The sequence below is a fragment of the Electrophorus electricus genome, unplaced genomic scaffold, assembly GCF_041902795.1.
Source record: "Electrophorus electricus isolate QZ-2024a unplaced genomic scaffold, ASM4190279v1 Scaffold78, whole genome shotgun sequence".
In the NCBI taxonomy this organism is placed as follows: Eukaryota; Metazoa; Chordata; class Actinopteri; order Gymnotiformes; family Gymnotidae; genus Electrophorus; species Electrophorus electricus.
Window position 1 is genome coordinate 236,652 of NW_027658795.1, and position 15,368 is coordinate 252,019.

Consider the following 15,368-nt stretch of genomic DNA (forward strand, 5'->3'; position numbering starts at 1 on the left):
CGAGGTCTAGACCTCCAAGACACCGCCCCACACGTGCAGCCTTCCGTCGGTTGTCCTCCCTTGTCTTCCTCCGACATTCACCCAGGGTCTCTTCCTCCTCCACCTTATGGTTTCCCATTTGAAACATGCAGAGACATATGACCCAGCAATGTGTATTCGGTCCCTAGAGATCTTCGGCCATCAAAGATTCTATATATATATGTTTCAATCTGAGATGCTGCAGAGCCTCATTCTAATCCCTAACAGGCAATCTCTATCTAAAAAGGGCCTCATATCAAAATTTAAAGTGGTGTGTTAGTTGTAACAGTCGCCAGCTGTGTTGATAACTCACTCTACGATGCGCGGACACGGTGGAATCTTCCAGCTGCTTACCGTCCTCCTACAAAACAGAAACCTGCTTAACACACTGATATCCAGCTCAACAGGAGGATGTCTTACAATGTAGGTCGGAGAATTGTGTGAATTGCTGCAACTAACTTCAAAAGGATGAACGCTGTTCTGCCAAAAATGCATCTCACTTTTGTAATCGAATCTTTTTGAAATGTTTGTACTACTGTTTGTCTTGTTTATTCTGACTAGCAGTTGCTATCACACCACGCGACTAGAATGTTATACGTATGACGCCGCATGGTTACAGAATTCAAAAGATTACAGCTCGGACGATATTGAACGCGCGTTAAAATACGCTCATGAATGAGTTTAACAGACACCTGTTCATTTCAACACAAAGGGAGAAATTACTCAGCTCACAGAGCTTAGTAACGCGTTAGAGGAAAATTCGCTGCTGCTCTTTAAAACACTGAGCGTTTTTCTTAAAACACATAAAAGGTGCAAGATCACGCGTTGTCGTGTGAGCACCTCAGTCGTAAAAAGGGCTGAGTTGTCATGAATGCGTTATGATCAGGAGTAGTCGGCCGTACTGCTGCGACATCCGGTCAAATCAACTGTCCTCTAAGAATCAGCGGAGTAGTATTTTTGGTAATAGCAGCATCTATGGACATAAACGGCGGCGAAACGGATGGTTTCTTTCTCGTCAACTTTATAGTCCATTACACCTGCTCCTATAGATCGGGATAAAATCTCCATACCAAAACCTCTGTGCATTGGCATGATGAAAATTTAGAGCACGCAAATCCTTCACTTCTGAAACAGTAGAAATTATGTAATTTTACACAGATTGAAAAAAACCTCAAAAAAACCTGTAAATATAGTAGGTTGGGGAAGTGTAACGATGAGCGGTAAGGAGGCGGACGCAGTGTGTGGAAAAGAGTGAGATTTATTAGGGGGCAAATCCAAAGTCCAGGGTCAAATTATTAACATGGAGAGTCCGAGAACTCATGATAAACTAAAGTAAAGTGCAGTGCACGAAGACAAACTAGGGATGCAGGCTATAATAAAGGGGCGAGGATAAACATTCAGGCTTATATTCACATGCACGAAAGCCTCGATTAACAAACAGCAGCTGGACTTAAAATAAATAGCAACAAGACTAAACTAAAACAGGGCTTAAAAACATGGTCAAATGAGCATTAAACCAGACACAAGTGCAAATTATGAGGGGTGCAGAAAACGAAACGAAGGAATGGAACCACAACAAGGGAGTAAATCAAAACAAAGACAGTAGAATTTAGCTGCAATTCTTTGTTTAACTTCAGAGGGTTAAATGGAGCTCGCTCAGATGATGGTGTTGACTGCTTCAAGGATTTTCACTAGAAGTTATATAACTGCAAGTTATATTACCGATGTCTAAGTGTATGCAGCGCAGAATTCTTTATTTGTAATGTAATACATGTCCTATTTAATTCTACAAGATAAACAGGTTGGAAAATATTTGTGTAAAATAGATTATGATTATTTTTGGAACATAAAGCCATGCAAACATTGTAAGTGGACATCAAGGAAAAATATAAAATAAAAGAATAGTATAGCATACAGTTACAGGGTATGCCTGTTTTCATTGATTACTAGGGAAGCTCTTTGTCTCCCTCTTGTGGCCATTTTTGTCTTAGCCAACAACCATATCAACATAAGTGACATGAAGTTATAGAAATTCAAGTTATAGAAAACTATACAAATTCAAGTTATAGAAAACTAAAACGTATTTTTATAAACACGATTTGACAGTGTGTTTTACATATTCTGGTTGAATATGACATTTATGTGTACAAGATTATAAAAAACACAATCATACATTTACCTGATACTTATATCCAAAGTGACTTACGAGTGAGTATATCTTGAGCAATTGAGGGTTAAGGGCCTTGCTCAGAGAACCAACAGTGGCAACTTGGCAGCAGTAGGGCTGGAACTGGTAAGCTTCTGACTACATGTCAAGTACCTTAACCACTGAGCTACCACTGATCACTGCTGGGGGCAACCATAAATGTTAGAATTTACAATGTTGGTTACTAAACTATTTAAAAAACATTTTGGAACATTTATTTATTTAATTTCCCCTAACCTTTGACAGCACAGCTTTTCCAGACCTCTGTATGCATCTTCTTACCCCTTCTCTCTGCACACAAAAAATAAAACGCATTGAGAAGAGACTAATTGCCCAAAGGATAAAAAATAAAATGACATATATAATGATAAAAGGAAAAGGTAAATAGATAACAGTAGATGTGTTAATATAAAATCAAAAGTCGTCTAAACAGAACTCAATGCAATAAGTGTGTTTTGAGATGTTTTTGTTTTGCTGTTGGTTTGTTTTTTTTTGTTTTTGCTTTCAAGTGCTAATACCATTATGAGTTGCTAGACCATGAAGACATTTAAAGACATTTAAAGAATAATAAAATAATCTGATTTTGCTGTAAAAGACAGATGTCATGTTCACACTGTACAACTTCACTGCTTAATGTGATCTCCTGTTTACATCTGGCAGACACGCTTATCTATAGCAACTTACAGTTTCAACTATATTACAGAGCTAGGTCCATATAGCGGTAGGAGTTTGATTCAGTTCAGTTCAGCTCACTCAGACTTTCATTTCTGTTTTCTTGTCTTCAGGTTTTGTTTCATTGTCCCTAATAAGTCCAACTTGTCTACTCATGTCTCACTGTCCTCCTTTGCTTGATGTCACAACTTCATTGATACCTAATGTGAATGTTAAAAGTATCACATGTTCTTTGAGTAGGAATCAAACATCATCGCACTAATACACTGGACTGATAGTGGACTCTGCCGAGGTATGCCTACCCCTGATGTCGTGATGTTACTGAGCCTCATCCTGTCTCAGATGCCTTGGCTACTCGCATCATCCCCTGATGTCCCCTGTTGTAGCCCACACCACCTCCACCCCAACCAGCTACTCTCTGTTGACCTTAATGGACGTTCTCTTGCGACTTGGGTCTCGGACACATGCACACTATCGGGACAAGACTAGAACCTCCAGAAAGTTGGACTAAACATTAAATGCTTATTTAATTTTTTAATTTATGTCTCTCTTTAACAGCCAGAGGAGGATGGGCCCCCTTTGAGTCTTGGTTCCTCTCAACGTTTCTTCCTCATGCTCTAGGGAGCTTTTCCTTGCCACTGTCACCCTTGGCTTGCTTACTGGGGGCTTGGACTTGGACATTTGAAAAGCTGCTTTGTAACAACACCTGTTGTAAATAAAATAAAATAAAATAAAAATTTAAAAAGCACTTTATAAATAAATTTTGAGTATTTGATTTTTATATGTAATCTTAAAATTCATAAGATAACTAAAATTAGTTTTTTAATCATTACATTTTTTTCACGTAAAACAAAAATATAATTTGGAGAGTCCCAATAATCTAGTACAATCAAATCTCATCATTACAGTGCCAACAACACATCAACATCACCAGACTTCAAAACACTTGTCTGAGAGGAAGATTTTTATGCCTGTAATTCTGTTGTTGAAGAGCCTATAAAATCAAAACAGGCTTTTAAATTTGAAATTTTAAACTCAAATAAATACAGCCTTATTTTAAATGCCTAAACACACACACACACAGTTACCTCACAGTGTGAATATTGTTGTTGGTGGAGACAGTATCATAGATCCTCTTTGCTGACACATCAGTGATGTCATTGTGACTGAGGCTGAAATTAGACGGATTATAATTACCACATTGTTCAGGATTGCCAAACACACCTCCCTCTACTAAATCACCGTGTAGTAGTACAAACACCTGTAGATTTATATATCAATGAATTAAATTAATGAACGAATGAATGAATAAACGAATGACTGAATTAGCAAATGAATGAATAAGCAAAGAAATAAATAGTATATTTGTGTCATTAATGGCCAGATAATTATGCATTTTGACATTTTAAACAAAATATCATTTCTTTCAGTTCTTGTACACATGACTTGTTATCTATCAGGCATGAAACTGTAAATCATAAAGAGTCTGTTATGCCTTATTTCTCTTTTTAATGAGAACATGTGTTTCTACAAGCAGTCTGGATATGCTGTAGACCACAGAGGTCCATCCTGCCAAGTACAGGCAGTGATCAGTGAACCAGGCAGCCAGTGAGAGAGGTCATCATTTCCAAATAAAATCACCAAGAAAATCAAGCTTTTTGCTGTTTGCTTTTGAAAAAATTAAGTCCTTGAAGGAACACAGGATATGACTGAATGAGCAAAGTTACATTTATATAGAGCATTTCAAAGAACATACAATGATTTACAATGAACACACACAGCTTCTATGTTCAGTCACATGCCGGATTTTGTGTTAAATTGTGAGAAAAAGAGTAAAATGTGTTATATCTATGTTAGTGTTCACTGTGGACTCAACAATCAAGACTCTCTACACATCCCTCCTCCCGCTTGTCCACTCACTCCAGGATGTGGGCTTTGTGCTGGTGTGGGAACAGCAGCTGCGGGCAGTGGTCAGTGAGCTGACAGTGGCTAAGGTCCAGTTCTGACAGCCCTTCAGAATGTTCCAGAAACAGCGCCAGTGACCTACAGGCCTGCTGGTCCAGCCGGGTCTGATTGAGGTCCACCATCTTACCCAGAGCCCGGGAGAGAGCCACAGTGCGTCTCACACACTCCATATCAGTCCCCACACAGAGAAGAGACAGGAACTGGAGCAGCATGGCTTTATTGCAGCTGAACACACTCAACGTTCACCAATATGTAGAGTCACAAAACACTAACACACTCACATAGCTACTAACATTAATGCTATTTACACACATTTTGTTTCAAATGATAAAATTATTTTCCCTTTTCCAGAATGTTTCCCTAGTTTGTGTGGTGTTGAGTCAGTGGTTTACTGAAGGGTGACTGTGTGTAAAATGGGGAAGTGTTGCCCTCACAGCTGTGTAGAGTGAGCTGTGTGTGTGTGTGTGTGTGTGTGTGTGTGTGTGTGTGTGTGTGTGTGTGTGTGTGTGTGTGTGTGTGTGTGTGTGTGTGTGTGTGTGTGTGTGTGTGTGTGTGTGTGTGTGTGAGCTCACTCTCTGGATGACCATGGAGACGACTCTGCAGTCCTCAGTGCTCAGAGTCAGTGTGTGTCTGTTTGTCTGCTGTGAGTTCCAGAGCAGAGCAGAAGGAGAAATCCAGTCTGTGCTGCAGAGCGAAGAGCAGATCTGCTGCTGCTGCCCCCTGCTGTAGTTCAGAGACACTGTAGCAGTGGAGCAGCCTCAGCAACAGCAGCCTGTCAACACGGAGAAAACAAAACACACACAGACAGTGGCAGGGCAGTTAATTTCGGATTAATATAAATATTTCACCTAAATTTAACAATTTCCTCCAGAAAGTCATTTTATTCTAGGTAAATATCCATGGATATTGCTGATTACCTGACAGGAGTCTCAATAAAACCTAAATGATGCTGGCACAAAATGACTTTTGAGGAAACTCGTGAAAAACACATAAACGTACATAAACGTTTATATAACACTCCCTAAACAGACCAGTTCTGTGTTAAAATTCTGATTGTAAGAAAAGTTCAAGCCTGAGACGGGAGACGTGTTAGAGCAGAGGCTCAATGCTCTCCAGCTCCGCCTTTGGTATGGAGGTGAACAGCAGGCTGAGAGAGACTGCTGTGCAGTGCTGGAGGGTGAAACACAGGGCAGCACAGTGGACAGAGTCCAGCTCTCTGCTGTTCAGGTTGATGCAGTTCTCTGCTGAATTCAACAAGCTGGACACACAGTGAGCAGAGCCAGTCTGATAGATCTCTCTGATGATGGACAGTACAAAGCTGGAGCTCAGCCTGGGGAGAAGACACACACACACACACAGACACACATTTCCAGGTCTCATGCTGTACAGTATAATTTAAGTGTCTGGACTGTTACAAACTGTGTGAAGAATCTGAGCCACACAACACATGACTGTATTCTCTCACCTTCTGATCTGAAGTCTGGCCAGTACAGGCAGAAGGTCTCTGGGGTTTTGCTACTTAATGTTGGAAATGTGTAGTACTCCCATGAGCTGGTCGAAGCTCGTCTACTTTGCCGTAACGTCACCCATTTGCCTTGCTGTCTGGATGCGCACTTCTGGTGCTAGTCTTCTCTGTCAGACTAGCAATTCATCTACACTTCTCACAGATAAAACTGCCACTAATGACGAAGAATAAACATGCTGCATTCAGTGCTCTGAAGCAGAACATAAGTCATGATGAAAAAGCAAAATGTTAACATTACTTATGTTTGTGGTAGTTCCTTAGATATAGTTAGTGATGATAAAGTAGTTTTCCATGGAAGTTGCCAGTTTCCAGGTAGAAAGTAATTAAATCCAACGAAAGATTTGTTAAACAGATAGAGAGCAGTAAGAGCTAGTATGCTGAAACAGTTTCAAAAACAGGAAGCTTCTTTATGAAGGAAAGAGGTTCTTATGAACCTCAGCATTTTGACAGCAAGTATTAACCATGGCTATAAAACCATGTGAATAATTCAGTTATGGGATTAATCCACAAAATAGCACATCAAATCTAATTATTTGGCCAGTACAGGGTTATGTAATATTTCTTCATCTCAGCAAAATGCAATAGCTTGACTTCCTTAACTGATTAATAATTAAAAAAATATCTTTCTTGACTATACGAATATATCTTACCCATTAGAAAGATTAAAAATCCAGTCAGTGTGTTTCCTGGCATGTTAATGTAAAAGGCAGCTCCTAGTGGATTTCGGGAAAGATTAGTAAAAGATTTCAAGTATCTGCAAAGCAGAAAACTGCCTATTCAACAGGCATAAATGATGTGCTACAGAAGTAGTTGTGTTATTTGCATAGCCTAATTAATATGCATGCAGATCATGTTCTATAGTACCTATATTGTTATATTAAAATTTCACTATTGCTTTTTTGCTTCACAATTGTTACACATAATTGCCACACCCGATACAAGGATAGGAATTCCAATTTATTCATACTGGACAGAAGAATCATTAATGGCTGCTGAGTGAAGCACTTTCATTGAAAATTCATCCAATTAATTTTTTTTTTTTTTTTTGTAACCAGAAACAGGGCACATCAGCCAGGAATACATTCCAGCTCTGTTTTAGAACACTGGCTGTGATTCATTACATTTTGGCAATTGTGAAAACAAACTGGATGATACTTCTAAAAGTAATTGTGTTTGCAGTTTATTTGCACAGTTACATGAACAACACTGGTAGCATAGTCAACAGGCTTGATGGTTTTCCAGTGCACGACACTGTTATACCAGGGCTGGCCCAAGCCTGTGTGGGACCCTATGAAGAAATCTGAGCTGCCACTGACATAACATAGGTAAAAAAACAAATATAAATAAATACATGGTCTTTGGCACCCTCTTGGTGGCCCTAGCAGGCTCTCATTTTGCTTATATGGTGGGACAATTTTTCTGCTGTTATCCTATCTATCGAGCAGTCCTACCTAGATTTAATGCACTTATGTACATCACCCTTAGTCCAGGTTTCTGGTGTTTATTTTAGATGCATTTTTGGTTGTATATATTATAATTAGGCTACTGTGAACAATTGTATACCATATAGCTACAGCACCTGTACTTCACACACATGTAGTAATCGGATCTAGAAAGTTGCCAACCCTATTACAATATTAGGTTTATAGTATAATATTTGAATTAAACAGACAAAGCGTTAATCACAATCATTTGCATGATGATTAAATCTTGAACCAAAAATGTATCAGAGAGCTCTAGTGTTTTTTAGAGACACACACCCAATAAAACTGTGCTTGACCATTTCTTGCCTTCTATATTATTCTCTGCAGTTTACAGAGAAAGACCTGACACTGGGTAATGCCGTTGTCTATTCGAAGGCCAAAACAACAACAATCTTGGTTATCAAAGACTCACTCCACCCTGACGACAGCCTCTTCTTTTAGAAGCCATGAGAAAACCACCATCGCAGCTTGAGAGCACAAATCTAGCCTCTTAAGAGGTGTTATGTTCCACAGGCAGTTTGATATCTCAATGCGGTCCACATGAAAGCAATTTTCTTTCCATGATTGCAATTTGCACTTTTAATGCCTGATATTTCAGCCACTCATTTCTCTCACTACATGACAAAACTCTCGAAACCTTTCTCGAAAAGCACTGAATGTTATTCTAACCATTTATGGCCTTTCTCCATTCATGTACACAAAGTCCAGTATGATTCCAAATGTCATCAAAAGATATATCTGTTTGTAGCTGAACAACTTATACAATGCGATCTTTCTTCTTTGAGTAAAATGAACTTAACAATTGAAACATCCAAAACTGGCTGTGTTTCTTGCCAACCTACTGGTGTTTGGACATGTGGGATTACTTGCATGTCGCTTTCAATAGTTCAGTTGGTAGAGTAGAAGTTAAAACTGTCATTCTTAGGCTGTTGGTTCAACTCTGACTCCCACCAACTTTATGTTTTAATGCAGAATCTGTCATTTTATATGAGCAAAAAAAAGATTTTTCGCTGACTGGGAATCGAACCTGGGCCGCAGCAGAGGAAGCACTGACTACTAACCACTAGACAACCAGTTTTCAATGTCTGCACTCCTACTATTCTGATGTTTGGATGCATACTGGACTTGGTATGCATGAGTGGAAAAAGGCCATAAAGCGAGTTATTTATCTTTCTCTTTGTTCTACAAAAAAATGAAGTTTGCAAGAGTCAGGGCTCTTTTTTACCATCTGGGAAAAGAGGGAACGCTGGTGTCACTAACACATGAAAAGAGCTGTTATAGTTTTCCCCATTTGTCCCCTTAATGTTTCTGACATTTTAGCCACTCATTTCTCTGTCTACATGAAAACACTCTAGAAAATTTTCTCCAAAAAGTACGGAATGTTATTCTAAGTACTCGGAAAATAGTGTTTTCCTCCCCCTTCTGACGCGTGAACTTATAGACGCCCTTGATTGCACGGTGTCTCTGTAATTAACAAGGGAGAGAGCGTATGCCACTCTCTCTCTCCCTAAGAGTACAGCCAATTATGCTCTTTTAGACTCCCAGCCACAAATGGCTGTGACACCATCAGTTTCAAAGTTAAACACAACTCCTATAGTACTAATAAAAGCTTCACACTCACCTCAGCTGGGACATGGCAGACACTGAAGGAAACTCCTCACTTCACTCTCTTCATCTGACCAGTCATTAAGCTCCACTGGTTTCTTCACTGTTTGGAGTTTCAGTACTTCTAGCACTTGTAATATTAGAATAGAATCCCTTTATTTACTAAAGGTACACAGAAATGTACACAGGTAAACAGAAACTTACTGTATGTAAGAGTGCAATAGTTCAAAGCTGTATTAGTGCAGATAAATACAACTACAGTGCCATTGCAGCTTTTAATGCTGTTTCAGTATCAGGGTCTTCAGGAAGGCTCCACCTGGCAACCCTGAAGTGCCTTGCTATGCTTAAAACTACACACACACACACACACACACACACACACACACACACACAAACAAACACAAACACTCAACAAGGTGAGTTCTGCTTATTTGTTATTGGAGATTTGTTAAGAAGGCTGATCGCCATTTAAAATTAGATTTCAAACACTGTAATTGTTACACTGGTGAGTTTGAGGTAGAGATGCACTTTCATTAATACTGCTTACACTGTGTTTCTTTACAACACGCATGGACGTGGTGAAGCATGTCATATGCATGGAACACTACTACTCAGAGCATTGGAAGGTTGAAAACAGAAGCTATCTGGCTCACACAATGCTTTAAATGTGCCAAGGGAAATTCCAAGTGTGGCCATTCTTGAGTGGAGTGGAAGATAAATATGTTTTTTTTGTATTTCAAAGCAGCTGTAAGAGTATAACAGGCAGTTTAGAACATGTCAGTCCCTCCATGTAAATTGAGAGAAAATATCCTATGAAGATTGGACCAAGATTCCTGCAGAGTATTTTCAGCACATAGTGGAAACTATGCCAGAAAGAATTGCCGCAGTTCTGGAGGCTGGATTTCCCAGTTTAAGTTGGGAGTGGAGAAATTGCAGGCTGTTCTTATGGAGGAAGAACAGGATGGAATCCAGCAGACAAGTGAAGCGGCCCTGAAAAAGAAGATGGATAAAAACCTGTTGAACATTCTGAAAAAGATCGAAAAAGCAGAGGAAAAAGTCAGAGAAAAGGAGAGAAAGGCAATAGAAAAAGAGAAGCGAATGGAAATTAAAGAACGTAAGAAACTGGAAAAGGAATGGAAGGAAAGACGGGAGCACCGGGAGAGGGTGATGAGACTGTTCGCAATGTTGGAGGAGATGAATCAGAAACAGTTGCTGAAGCAGCAAGCCAAAGAGCAAAGAAAATCAGCCAAGGAGGCAGAAAAACGCCAGAAGGAGCTGAAAAAAGCCCAAGAACGTAAGGAGAAGGAAGAGATGAGAAAGGAAAAGAATGGGAGGAAAGGAAGAGGATGTTTGCAGCAATTGTGGTTCACTATGAATAGAAGATGAGGATAATAGACTGAACAACACACAATCATGATAAAAAAATATTACAAACGTAAAGATAAAACACTGGATAATAAAACCATACAACATAAAAAACGATAAAACAGTGTAAAATATAAACAGTGAAATAAAAGTTGTAAGAGGGATAAAACTAGATTTACATTTGTTATTAAAAAAAGGTTTATGGTCCTGCCTGACCGGTCTATGGATTTCACAGTGGTAAAGTCATTTTCTGAATACACACCATATTATTGTAAATTAGCTGAAATAGCTCAATTGGGAGAGCATTAGACTGAAGATCTAAAGGTTCTGGGTTCAACCCTCTGTTTTGGCATCTGTACTTAAAAGAATTCATCATTGAATAGTTTTACTTTTTTAAGTATAATTCATAAACCTTTACATAGCATTCCTGAAAAATGAATGAGATATTCCCCTTTTTTACGTTATGGTTAGATGTCATTGTGTAATTGCGCTCTGTACTTTGAATTCCGTGAACTTAAACTTTTGTGGAAGTCGCGCTGCCTTACGAAATGTATCCTCACTGCACAGAGGCACTTGAACAGTGGCTTCTGCACAAATGCTTTTGAAATGTAGTTCATTACTTATCTGCTCGCCAAACAACTGGACAAGAAAAGGGTAGGTGTATATGTCCACAGTCCTTTCCAAATCCTCTGTGTGAACACTGATATACAGTATATATTTCTCACTTTGGGAGCACTGAACATCTTCCAGACATGTTTGTTCTTTTCCAAAATCTATTTCCTGTTGAGGTAATAACGTTTATAAAAGGCTTTGAAGCTCTTTGTAATAGGTGCAGAGTTGTGCAAGACTGAGTTTGAAAGCAAAAAATGAATAATGTTTCTGGGATATCTTAAGGTCAGAGACCTTTTTGATTCTGTACGTGCAGAACAGAGGCTCTGATGGAGGGGGTTTCAAGGCTTCTGTACAAGTCTAAGGAAGAGTACGCTGAACTGTTCCTGTGAGAAATAACTTCAATAGTGTTGCAAAAGATCTAAGTTTTTAATAGACTTGAAAGCCTCTTTGAGAGTTCTGTGGCTAAACAAGGTTTATTATCTTACCACGGGGTGATACTGACCAGCAACATCATCTTGCAGGTGTTTGGTGGTGTGAGTTGAGATCATCTTTGTTTAAAAAAAAGGAAAATCTTCCAAAGGGATATAATGGTGTCAAGCTTCAATTTGCATATATTGAATAATGTATGTTTGAACATTGTGGTGGAGATTTCAAACACTAGTATGCAAAGAAGGTGGGGCAATTACATAATCAGTTCTGAAAACTGTATAAAAAATGTGTGTTCTTTGTGTGATTGTTCGACATATTCCAGACTATGCTTCGTTTGTAACATTGAGCTCATAATAAACATGGGACTGACTATTCTCTTCAATTAATTCTGAGTCTGTGTCTTTATTTTCTATTTAAAGTGTACTTAATAAAATTACTGGAATGTGGGGAAAATCTATGAACCACACGGTATAATTCCCCACCGAGTAAATTATTTATTTTATATATGACATGCCTTATGTGAACGGGGCAGGGTTTAATGATAAACCTCATAGCAGTTTTTCTGTTGCTATGGAAAAAGGTCAAATGAGAACAACCTGCTGGGGATTTCCTAAAAGTAACGTGCATTTTTGACCTGCAATAATGTGGATTTATTTTTCATAAATATTCCTGCTTTTGATTTTAAAAAGCCATTTCGTCGTTACAAACATCACGGTTATATTTTGGAAGTTATTTGCAGTTCCATGCTAAACTAAAGCCAGTACAGGGCTTAGCATGGCAGGCCTAGTGAGTCTAAGTGGCTATCCTAACTATGAAGCTTCTTCAGTGTTATTTAATAAATGCCATGAAATGTAGCCTAAAATTAATTTGTATCCTAAAATTCATGAAATAATTTTTTTATAAAATAGGTCCGTGAAATTAACTGACGTTCTTGTGAAATTAGTAGAGTCCTATTATAAGCGCCTTCCATTGCACACGGTATTATGACGTCACAATGTTGCCATGTGTCCTCACTATTCGGCTACAAATAGGTAGAAATAGACACGGTCATTTAACTAGACGACATACAAAGCTTTTAAACAATTTGTAACGTGTCCAAGTTGAGACAGGAACGTTCACTGACGGTGAGTATACATAAATTAATATTAGCTAATTATGCTCGTAAATTTCTTATATTATTCAATACCTGGGGGTATATTTACTGTCACATCTTAGGAAATACAAGGTAAACACAATTTCCAGATGCCATTTTTGCTCTCACAATAAGGGCAAGTTTGTGAAAGAGAATAGCACTATACAAGAGGGAAAGGCCTGCGGCTAGATAACTTGGTCATAGTCTAATTTTAATTCTCTAGCTATCCAGCTAGCTAACATTAGCCAGACTGTCATTGCAAAGATAGGCAAGTTGACCATATATAAATGTGTGGTTTGTGTGAATATAATTCTATTGATTTATGTATTTCACTGTCGGCGGGTTTTGTTTTCCTCTTTAGTCTGTAATCTGGTAGGAAATAGCGGACTGTCTTGCCAAAGTGAGTACCAGTAACAATTTTGCTTAGTAGCAGCGCAAATTACTTAGCAACGGTCATTACACGTTTTAAATAGGCGCGTGCGTCGCTACTGGTCTTGGTGCAACAGGCGTAAACTTGTCTGAAAATGATCTTTTAGCTTCTACCAGTTTAGCAATTAATCCCAATTGGTGCAACTGATCCATGGAGACAAGAATTCAGAGTGGGTGTCCAATCAGTTCTGGCGCCCCTCAAGTTCACGTCCCTTTAAGACATCAAATCCTCGGGCACGCGCGTTTACTGAAAAGAAATGAACTCCGACTGAAACAAGTTCATGAAAGGTGTTATGGACACACTGCTTAAGTCTGTCATCGGCGTTGAACAACACAAGGAGTATCGGCACCGTGTCGCTCCCAATCCCCGGACATCTAACGACACCTGCCCTTTATTACCTTGATTCATGTTCGCATATAAAGCCTCTTGTTTGGTATTCCATTTGCGAAGTTTCGTTTGGTACAGCGAGCGCGTTTGATCCCTGTTCGTACGGTTCCTGCCTTTTGGCCTATCGTGTTTTGGATTGTTTTATCTAGTCTTTATTCTGCCCAGTAAAGCACTAAATGTGTAGTTGCGTTCGACTCCCGTCTTGCCCACTTCTCCAAACTAAAACTATATGGTTTTTTTATATATATATATATATATATATATATATATATATATATATATATATATATATATATATATATATATATATATATATATTGTAGTAAAATTGTTTTCTATTTATTTTGATTGAACCATAATTCAAGAAACGTCAGTTGTACTGCGTTTATTAGCGTGACAACATATCAGCACAAACGTGTTCTGATTGTCATTAAAAGCATAATAGGATTATACACCAAAACAACACATTAATCGAATTATATTTAATAAATGAAGCAAAAACAAACTTGTGAAAGAAATACAAATATTTTGTTAATACACTTTCAAGAAGTTGTGGGGACAAAATCATGTATTTCACAAAGTGGTGAGGACAGTGTAAATTGCATCTATGGTTTAGGGCAAATTTAGGGCAATTATTGGCAATTGTCTTGGGTATTTCCAATGCTGTGTCTCATGAGCTGAAAACTAACATTGTTTACCATGTTCCACAGGTTTTAAACTGACGGGATTTTTGGCAAAACAGAATGCATGCTTTTAAGGTTAGTAGCAGCAAGTTCACACCTTTTTAGATACAATTTACATGCTGGACACCCTCCTATAGAGCTTGGTATCAGAGGTCAAAGCACATTGCTGTTTTGCAGGAGGATACTGAAACCAACAATATAGATGTTGGCACCATTCCCCCTCATCGCAGTTTGAGTTGCCCCTTGTTCCACATGGGACACCACAAGGCTGCGGATGAGGCAAAGCCAGGAGAGTGGCTGAGTAAGATGAGGGAGGAGCAGCAGACTCTGAAGAAGGAGAGAGATGTGGCAACATCTCCTGCAGATGTGAGTAAATGTATGATAAGATATTTTCATACAGAAGCCATTTTATGCATCATCTCTACTTTTCTGTTTATTTGTCTGGAATTGGTATTTTCAAAGCATCCCATTCTTAATGTCATGGTAACCAGAATGAAGTCATTTTAATAACATTCTATGTACCATGTAAGCATAATCTTTTCTCTGCAATATGAAACATTAATTTTTGTTAGGTGTACAGGTAGCAGTCTAAGCAGTCACAATGACAGCAAGCTTTTAGAGTGTGTGGCAGCAGTTGTCTGGGCTGTTATGAATAGGAGAGCTTAATTGTTGGTTAAGAGCTTAATTAATTGGTATCTGTTCCCTCAGAGAGGCTGGATTTCCCAGTTTAAGTTGGGAGTGGAGAAATTGCAGGCTGTTCTTATGGAGGAAGAACAGGATGGAATCCAGCAGACAAGTGAAGCGGCCCTGAAAAAGAAGATGGATAAAAACCTGTCGAACATTCTGAAAAAGATC

The 15,368-nt window shown here is 38.7% G+C and overlaps 1 long non-coding RNA gene across 1 annotated transcript; it reads right to left on the bottom strand.

Annotated features, from left to right (window-relative positions):
- LOC145656547 (uncharacterized) lies at nucleotides 1-2,548 on the bottom strand. Its single transcript, XR_014122184.1, has 3 exons — nucleotides 2,462-2,548; nucleotides 332-379; nucleotides 1-103 (listed from the first exon to the last, which is right to left on the bottom strand). It is a non-coding gene; the product is annotated as an uncharacterized LOC145656547 (long non-coding RNA).
- Nucleotides 2,549-15,368: the final 12,820 nt, after the last annotated feature.